At 52.2% G+C, this 8,826-nt stretch overlaps 1 non-coding gene across 1 annotated transcript; it reads right to left on the minus strand.

Annotated features, from left to right (window-relative positions):
- Positions 1–231: 231 nt before the first annotated feature.
- TRNAY-GUA (transfer RNA tyrosine (anticodon GUA)) lies at positions 232–303 on the minus strand. Its single transcript has one exon. It is a non-coding gene; the product is annotated as a tRNA-Tyr (tRNA).
- Positions 304–8,826: the final 8,523 nt, after the last annotated feature.

An 8,826-nucleotide genomic window follows, 5' to 3' on the forward strand; every position in this document is an offset into this window, starting at 1 on the left:
GGGCTCAGATTAAATGAAGAACTTCTGTAATGAACGTTTCCCTTTTTATCCTTAAAAACCAAATGTGCGCATTCTGTATGATCCCACATATGAACTGAAGTGAAGTGAAGTCGCTCAGTCATGTCCGACTCTTTGGGACCCCATTGACTGTAGCCTATCAGGCTCCTCCGTCCATGGGATTTTCCAGGCAAGACTGCTGGAGTGGATTGCCATTTCCTTCTCCAGGGGACATTCCCCACCCAGGAATCGAACCCGGGTCTCCCGCATTACAGGCAGACGCTTTACCGTCTGAGCCACCAGGGAAGCTTGATATATGAAGACCACGTATATGAGGAGTTTAGAGTCGTCAGACTCATCAAGACAGAAGCAGTTGCAGCAGGTCCCAGGGCTGAGGGAGGGCCGGGGCGTCAGCGCTCAGGGGCAGCGTCCCGCTGGGAGTTTTACAAGAGGGGACTCCTTCCGCGGGTGGTGGTGTGAATGCGCTTAATGCCACTGAACTGGGCACTCAAAATGGTCAAGACGGCACGGTCTAGGTTACGTGCATTTTACACAATACGGAAAGAAAGCAAAACAAAAACCGACTGTGCGTGATTTGTTGAAGTAAAGACTGTGATCATGAACCTTGCTCACCATCTCAACCTGCTTGTCATTTATTTCTTTTAAAAAAAACACCTTTTCCCTCAAAACCTTGATCTTTTATGGCATTTTCATGCATAGGAGACATAGATAGGAGATTAGGAGACATGGGTACTTTTACGAAAGGTGTATTTATGGTGTAGATAGATTTACCTATTGACATCTGCTTTCTTGTAAACGTTGCATTTTCTACCATACACTAACAATACGAAGAATGAAAAAAACAGTGAAAAATGGCAACCCTGGTCCCCCCCTTCTATTCTACTTTCACAAAAGAAATATCAGACTTTTATGGCAGCTGGACAACCTTGAAGAATCCTTAGGCTAGTAAAAACACAAAACGTAAAATTTTTTAATCTCTCTAAACAGGAGGATTCTAAGCGGAACTTTGTTAAGGATAATCTGGTCATTTTATAAAGCAGGTTTTATACCCTCAGTGAATCCTAAGAAGACAGGGTCTAGCCACTCCCTGGAGACAGTGGTGAACACGCTTTTAACAGCAAGGGCCACCCAGTGTCTCCACCTGTAAACGCTCTGCTGTTCGTCCTTGTCCTTTGGCATAAAGGCCTTCAGCAGTGGAGCCCGGGGAGGTCAGGTCCGCAGGTGGCAGGCTGGACGCTCTGTCCCCAGCAGCGCTGGTGTGGGCAGAGCCACAGCGTCGAACGGGCCCACCCTGGGCCCAGCTGTCTGCAGTTTCCTAAAAGTTCTGTTTCCCAGTTCTTGGTAATCCAGAGCTGGTGATTTCCTGTGATGAGGAGGACGGTGGTGATGGAGCCCTCCTGATGCTGCCTCAGCTCACAGGTACAGGTGGCTTGTCCTGCAGATGTTCCACGTGCGGATTCCACCCAAACCCAGCTGGGGGAAAGCAGGTCTTTCTTTTTCTCTTAAAGGGTGTGTGCTGCGGGCACTTGGCCTCGGCAGGCAGGGCCTCTCTGGTTTCGGAAGTTTGCTACAGCGGAGGCTCACGGAGAGACTGCAGCAGCATGCACTGCTGGATGGGCTGAGGCCCTCGGGGAAGCCCCTTTTAAGGCACTTAGCCTGGTGTCAGCAAAGGGGGAAGTCGAGTGGACCGAGGCTCCACTGGCAATCCCCACTAGCCCTGCTAACAAGTTTCCAGAGAGACAGACACTCAGGTTTTGTGACTAGGTGAAGCTGCCTAGACTAGGAGATGCGTGCTCGGGGTTCTGAGGGGCTGCGAACCATGCACCCCAAACAGCAGACCCCCTCAGGGGCTATTACACTGACATGCAGTTACACACGTGTGCATTTCAGCCACAAAAATGTCGACATCAGTTTTTACAGTTTTCTATAAATTATAAAATATAAATACAGATGTAAGACAAAATCATTGACAATCATTAGTGCAATTCAGTGTTTCCAGCGTCTCTGTGGCCTGAGCTCTGCCTTGCTCATGGGGCATGAACTCCCAGGACACACCCTGCATGGTTAGAAGCTTCCGGAAACACCTCCGTGCGGTGGTGTTTCTGAGCCTGGGCCTCAGAGCCTGGGCCTCTGAGCCTGGGCCTCAGAGACTATGAAACCGGGAGCAATTCTCATCGGCATCTTCAAACAGAACCTGAACGTGGTGGGAGACGAGGTGTTTCGTCCTGGGCATCAGATACCACCTTCGTCCACTTAACATTCTTTCCATGACGTTTACAAACAGATCAGGACCCAAAGCTGTGTTATGACCTGAAATCTGTGTGTTTCATGCTACCCACCGCTGCTTTCCAGAGTGAGGTGTGTATTAAAACACAGAGTAGTGGCTTATTAGGGCTCCAATTAGGGCCTGAAACCCGCCGGACGCGGGAAATACCGACCCTTAGGATTTGGATGTGGGTGAGAGACCCCAGCTGTAGCCCTGCAATAACGACAAAAAAAGGTATGAAAAATAGTTAAGAAAATCCAAGAGACTGTGCGATAAAATGAAAGAGAAAGAGTCTCCAGGCAGCAGTGAGCGTGGGCAGAGATAGGACTAAATTGCAGGCATTTTGCTCTATTAAGTCCTGACGAGGCAGCGATGGCCGAGGCGGACTGACCTTGGGAGGAGATGACCAAGGCTGCTCTCTCTCCACTCGCCCCGGGCACACAGCTGCCCCGGCGGGCACATGGCCCCCTGGGCACACGGCCCCCTGGGCACACGGCCCTGGGCCTGCTCGGCGCTGAGACCTTGTCCCCAGGGCTTCCCTCGGTGCTGAGACTGTGAGAGGAGAGGCCAACGCCGACCTGGCTTAGCTTTTGTCCGTTTTTCCTCCTCAGCCTTTCTCCTCCCTGACAAGGTCTCTCCCTGTAACTCAATGCAGATTAAGATGCTCTTAGCATCTGACGAACACTGACTCCAAGTCTAACGTGTGAGGCCGTTCTCGGCCTTTTTATGAAAGACACTTGCATTGACCCTTTTGCTAATAAAATCGATGTCATTTGCTCTGCTTAGAGCTGTGTCTTCAAACAGCTGAACTGAAGAACAAAGTCAGAACAGCACAGAGCAAAGGAGACGTTGTGAAAACGCCTACTTGAACACAGACTGCGTCTATCCTTTGAAAAAGTGAGCACAAAGTCATAACACCTGAAACAAAATAATTAGAGCCAGGTTTTCTACAGAAGCAAGACTCTGCACTGGTGGGTCAGCAATAGAGAGTCCTGGCCAGCAACAGCTGGTGGCTGCCTGCAGCCAGGGGCTCCTGCAGCATCCACCCAACGAGGCCAGACCCAGGACAGAGCCCCGGGGGACTAATCAGGGGACAGAAGAGCCGGAGCCCAGGACAGGGGTCCGCAATGCTTCACAAGGACACAGACAGGTTCTGAGGCTGTGTGACCCTGCATGGGCAAAGTTCCGTGTTTTTGCTTGTGTTTTATTCCTCATTTCACGCAGGAATAGTAGAGAGGTATTCAGGGTGTAGAATTTGGACAGAATTGTTCTCATAGCAGATTATAATAAAATGTAATATGTTTTACAATAAAGTGTAATCATTATTTAAAAGGAAGCAGTACATATAAGCAACATCCATAGGTGTTCTTTGACTCCAGGCTGTTCTGAAACCTGGGGGTAGGAGGTGGCGGGGGTGGGAAGTAGTGAAGGGTCTGACTTTGAAGGCGCTTCTCTGGAGGCTCAGCAGTAAAGGATACACTTGCCAATGCAGAAGATGCAAGTTCAATCCCTGGGTAGGGAACACACCTTGGAGAAGAAAATGGCAACCCACTGCCGTATTCTTGTCTGGAAAATCCCACGGACAGAAGACCCAGGCAGGCTGCAGTCCATGGGGTCACAAAGACTCAGCCATGATTTAGTGATCAAACAACAACAACAACTGACTTTGGAATGAGGAAACAAAAGGGAAAAGAAAAGATCTTGGTGGTCGAAGCTGAGGAGATTAATCAGTTAATCTTAATAAGTTAGTCAAATTAAGTGGCATAAGTATCCAGTATGGCTAGCTCCACTTTTTGCTTTGTTTTCCTTTAGGTACCTTCAGATCTGAACTCCCCAAACATAAACATTAATATAGACAGTGAAGCTATAAGCCATGCTTGTAATAATTCCTAGGAGAGATATCAACAACCTCAGATATGCAGATACACCACTCATGGCAGAAAGCCAAAAGGAAATGAACAGCCTCTTGATGTGGATGAAAGAGGAGAGTAAAAAAGTTGGCTTAAAACTCAGCATTCAAAAAACTAAGATCATGGCATCCAGTCTCATCACTTCATGGCAAATAGAGGGGGAAACAATGGAAACAGTGAGAGACTTTATTTTCTTGAGCTCCAAAATCACTGAAGATGGTGACTGCAGCCATAAAATTAAAAGATGCTTGCTCCTTGGAAGAAAAGCTATGACTAACCTAGACATCATATTAAAAAACAGAGATGTTACTTTGCTGACAAAGGTCCGTCTAGTCAAAGCTATGGTTTTTCCAGTGGTCGTGTATGGATGTGAGAGTTGGACCATAATGAAAGCTGAGAGCCAAAGAATTGATGCTTTTGTACTTTGGTGTTGGAGAAGACTCTTGAGAGTCCCTTGGACTGCCAGGAGATCAAACCAGTCAATCCTAAAGGAAATCAGTCCTGAATATTCATTGAAAAGACTGTTGCTGAAGCTGAAGCTCCAACTTGATACAAAGAGCCAACTCATTGGAAAAGACTCTGATGCTGGGAAAGATTGAAGGCAAAATGAGACAGGGGCAACAGGATGAGATGGTTGGATAGCATCACTGACTCAATGGACATAAATTTGAGCAAACTCCAGGAGAGAGTGGAGGGCAGAGGAACTTGGCTTGCTACAATCCATGGGGTCACTAAGAGTCTGACAAGACTTATCAACCGAACAACAAAAACAAAGCTGAAGAAGGTGATTTGTCTTCTTAAAGCCACAACCCTCCACCCCTGCCATAGCCCTGCGCCTTATCCTGGACTCTTTCTACAGAACTCCTAGAAGGGCCCCTGAGAGCATTAAACACCAGTCAGTGTTTCTGGACCTCATTCAAGAATATGGCCCCTTTCGTCTTTCTGATAACACAAGGAGCATCGTTAGGAGACGTTAGATGCTGATGTGCAGTAGGCAGTGTGCCCTCAACCCAGACCAGCTCCCTGCCCCGCTGTCTGGAGGGCGTCCCTCCAGGCCCGGTCACCAGAGGGGACAGTCGCCCCAGGCTCTGTGCTTGGCCAGAGTCCCTTCCTGCAGCTACTTCCAGGAGCCATTCTGAAAGGGCCCAGTTTACCGCTGTCACAGGACCATTTTTAAAACACTATTTTCTTCTCTGTATAAATGAGTCAGGGCTTAGCAACTAAACGACAAACCAGATGTCTTATTCTGCCTTCAAGTCTCAGGAAGCAAAAGTGGGTAAGAATGTATCCTTAGAGACAATCTGGCCAAATATTTGGAAGGTAGCATGACAGTTTACAAGCCTAGTGGACATGGCTGGAGCCGGAGGGCGGGGGCGGGGGGAGGGTTTCGTATCCATCTGTGGCTGAAAGAAGGAAATTGGGGCGTAACAGTTACAACCCTCTGCTCCAGAAGGGAAGGGAAATGGCAGATGGGGTCATTGCTGGGGGAAGCCGACTTTAGTTACTGGGTGCTGGACACTCGTAGAGCGCTCTTTCTGAAGAAAGGCAAGTGCGGCTCTAGGGGTGTGTGTCCACAACTGGGATTTCTTCTCTTTGGCCAGGAGAACCTCGAGCCAAATCTGCTAGCAAAGCCATTGATCGGGGCTGCTCTGGGGCAAAATCCCCAAAGTGCGGGTCCCCGGAGAAGGCACTTGTAGAATGGGCATTCATTCAGAAAGAGAGAGCCTCCTGAGAGGAGGAGAAGCAGAGAGATGGAGGGAGAGAAATGGAACTCGCTCTTTGCTCCTGGCCCACACAGCAGTTTCCTGATGCAGTCCTAACACCACGGCCGGGGGCGGGGGGGCGGGGGGTCTGACAAGTTGAGTCCTCAGAGGAAGGAAGGGCATCTTCCCTGACTTACCATTGGACCCAGGCCCCCCGGGCTTAGAGCCGCTGAAGGGGCTCTTGAAACCCCAGGTCGGACTTCAGTTTTCCTCTTGTGTTCAATTCTCCAACTCTTCTACCTTAACGGGTAGACCAGCACTTCAGCAGACTCAGGAGCTGACTGAGGATCTTGATGTGAGAACTGAGAGCCCCACTGACCCCTGCCACCCCCGCTCCCAGGCTGCAGCTCCCCGCCTTCCTTGGCTGACCTGGGTGAAGCCTCTCCCTGGGTACTCACCGCTCAGCGCAGTAGTTTGTGCCTGGAAAGCCCAGCACAGGACACTGCTCACCCAGAGAGCAGGACCTCTGGGCACTGGGCTCAGCTGAGAGGCCCTGAGGACTGGCTGAAGGGGTCCCTGCAGGTGTCCTGACTGCCCGCCCCTAGTCCCCCGTTCTCTGCTCTGTCCCTAGTCTCTGTCCCCAACACCCTCATTCCAGCACCTTCTACCTCATTTTCTCCAAACAGTGACTTTTAAAATCAGCAACATCAGAAAGGTCAGGATAGTTATGCTCACTTTATTTTCTGCAGTTATATGGTTGTATATCCTGGAAATGGGAATGGCCACCCACTCCAGTATTCTTGTCTGGAGAATCTAAGGACAGAGGAGACTGGTGGGCTACAGTCCATGGGGTTGCAAAGAGTTGGACACGACTGACACGGTTTAGCACACGGCACAGGGAGATTTTACGTCTATTTTCGTCTGTTCTTACCTCCATGTTTTCATGCAGATGTCAAACTCCAGCTGGAAGGAAGAAACGACCTGTCCCTGACTGCTCTTGTCTGTTTCCCTCAGGTTGGTTCACTTGCTGTTACGTGTCCATCTCCTCCCGCACTCATGAGGATGGGGCCATTGCCACACAGCCTCTGGCCCTTAGAGTTTCAGGCTGGCTCAGCTGCTCAGGGGCACGTCCACACTCTGGGGTGAGGTTGCATCCCTGGGGGCTCTGAGCTGGGGTTGCTTCCTGAGCGCCTGGCCCCAGTGAGGCCACCGCACACCCAAACCCTCTGCCCACGTCCATGGGAACCCCAGAACCTCCAGTAGCGGGAGCCTTGGTCCCAGCTCCCCCAGCACTGGTCTGCGAGGCTGGGCGGGGCCCAGAGCAGAGGCCGCTGTTGTCATCAGGACAGAAGAGGTGGTGGCCCCAGGCTTCTGCCCATCCTTCTCCCAGAACCGCCTCCTCCTGGTCCCAGCAGCGCCCCCTGAGCAGGGGGAACCCCACATCACGTCCTCAGCTCCCCACCCATCCTCTGCGTGAGCTCTCCCAAGCCGGGTCTTTTGCTAAGTTAGGAGAAGCTTGAGGAATGAGAACATGACATGCATGTATATATATGTATTTATGTCCGTGTGTGTGTATTTATACAAGCACAGATGTATTTACCCTCTCACACCTAAACTTTTAAAAAATATTGTCTCGGCAGATTCACAACTATCCCACTGTCAGTCAAAATCTGATACTGCCTCTCCCTGCATTCTGCTGTAACAGCTCTCATCTTCCCGGAGGCAAATGGCTATTTCCGTCTGAGGGGAGAGAGCACACACACGGAAAAGGGAGCGATGCATACTAGTGCAACGATACTCCTAAATGATCTCCTTTGCACCAATATTTGTCTTCTTTTTTCATGTTTACTGGAAGTTTGTTGGGAATGAAATAAATTGGAAGGTGAGGAGCAGAGCCAACGTTCCGAGGGCCCCCGGGGGCTGCAGACACGGGAGCCACCGCCTGGGCTCAGCCGTCTGTGGGCAGGGGCGCCCCGCTCAAGGCCGGCCCGCATCTCCAGCAGGAAGGTGGGCTGAGCTCCTCCGCGCCGGCTCGAGGAGGGTGGCCATGGGGTCTGGGCGCTGGCCCCCGGGAGGGAGGGGAGCACGTGTGCTCACCCGCAGAGCGTCTGCCCGCAGTTGGCCCGCACACCGGTGCCTCTCCACGCTTCTAGACACAGGCCTCAGTGTAACCGGCTCTCCCCTCAGACGTGGCGAGCGTGTGAGGAAGGGCGGCCCGCCCCTGCGAGGCTCGCTGCCGGGCACCCGCAGCCTGGTGTGGGGGCGTGGGCATCCCACGTCCCAGAGTCGCCCGGGCAGCCCAGCCCCTCATCACGGGCTGCGAGTCTCCGACCGAGACACCGGCTGAACGCCTTTCTGTACACTTCCGCTCTCCGCTGCACCCCCTTATCAGACCCGTCGGGGGGGCGTGGGCCTGACCCACGGCTGGATCGGGATCCCTCCGTGTCTCTGGGTCTCCCCCCAGCCCCCCGTGACCCCGCTGACGGTGGAGGGGACTCCAGACCCCAGGGCCCCCTGCACTCCTGGAATGAGATCCTTGTGCTCTGCGCGCTTCCCTCCGCGGTCTGAAGACTGGACTCAAGTCCTCATCGTCCCACACCTGGATTTTAAATTCCACCTTCAGCGTCTTCCTGCGGCTAGTCCATGTCCTCTGCTCATCCGCTGGCGTCCATCGGTCTGTCTCTCAAGGGGTAGTGGCGGCCCCATCTCGGGAGCATCACAAACTTCCGCCCGTCTGCGCATGGCCAGGCCCAGCCTTCCAGGCCCTCCCCGGGGACTTCACCTGCCTTCAGGACACGCCTCTCTGCACGTCCCGAGATGGCTGGGCACTGGGGCTCAGCGGAAGCCGTGTGCGGCCCCTTCCCCGCTGTTCTGGAACGCTCTGCCCGCTCCTCACTGTCCAGGCCTCTCATTCCCTCATGAAGCCCCC

Source organism: Bos mutus, chromosome 8, assembly GCF_027580195.1.
Source record: "Bos mutus isolate GX-2022 chromosome 8, NWIPB_WYAK_1.1, whole genome shotgun sequence".
NCBI lineage: Eukaryota > Metazoa > Chordata > Mammalia > Artiodactyla > Bovidae > Bos > Bos mutus.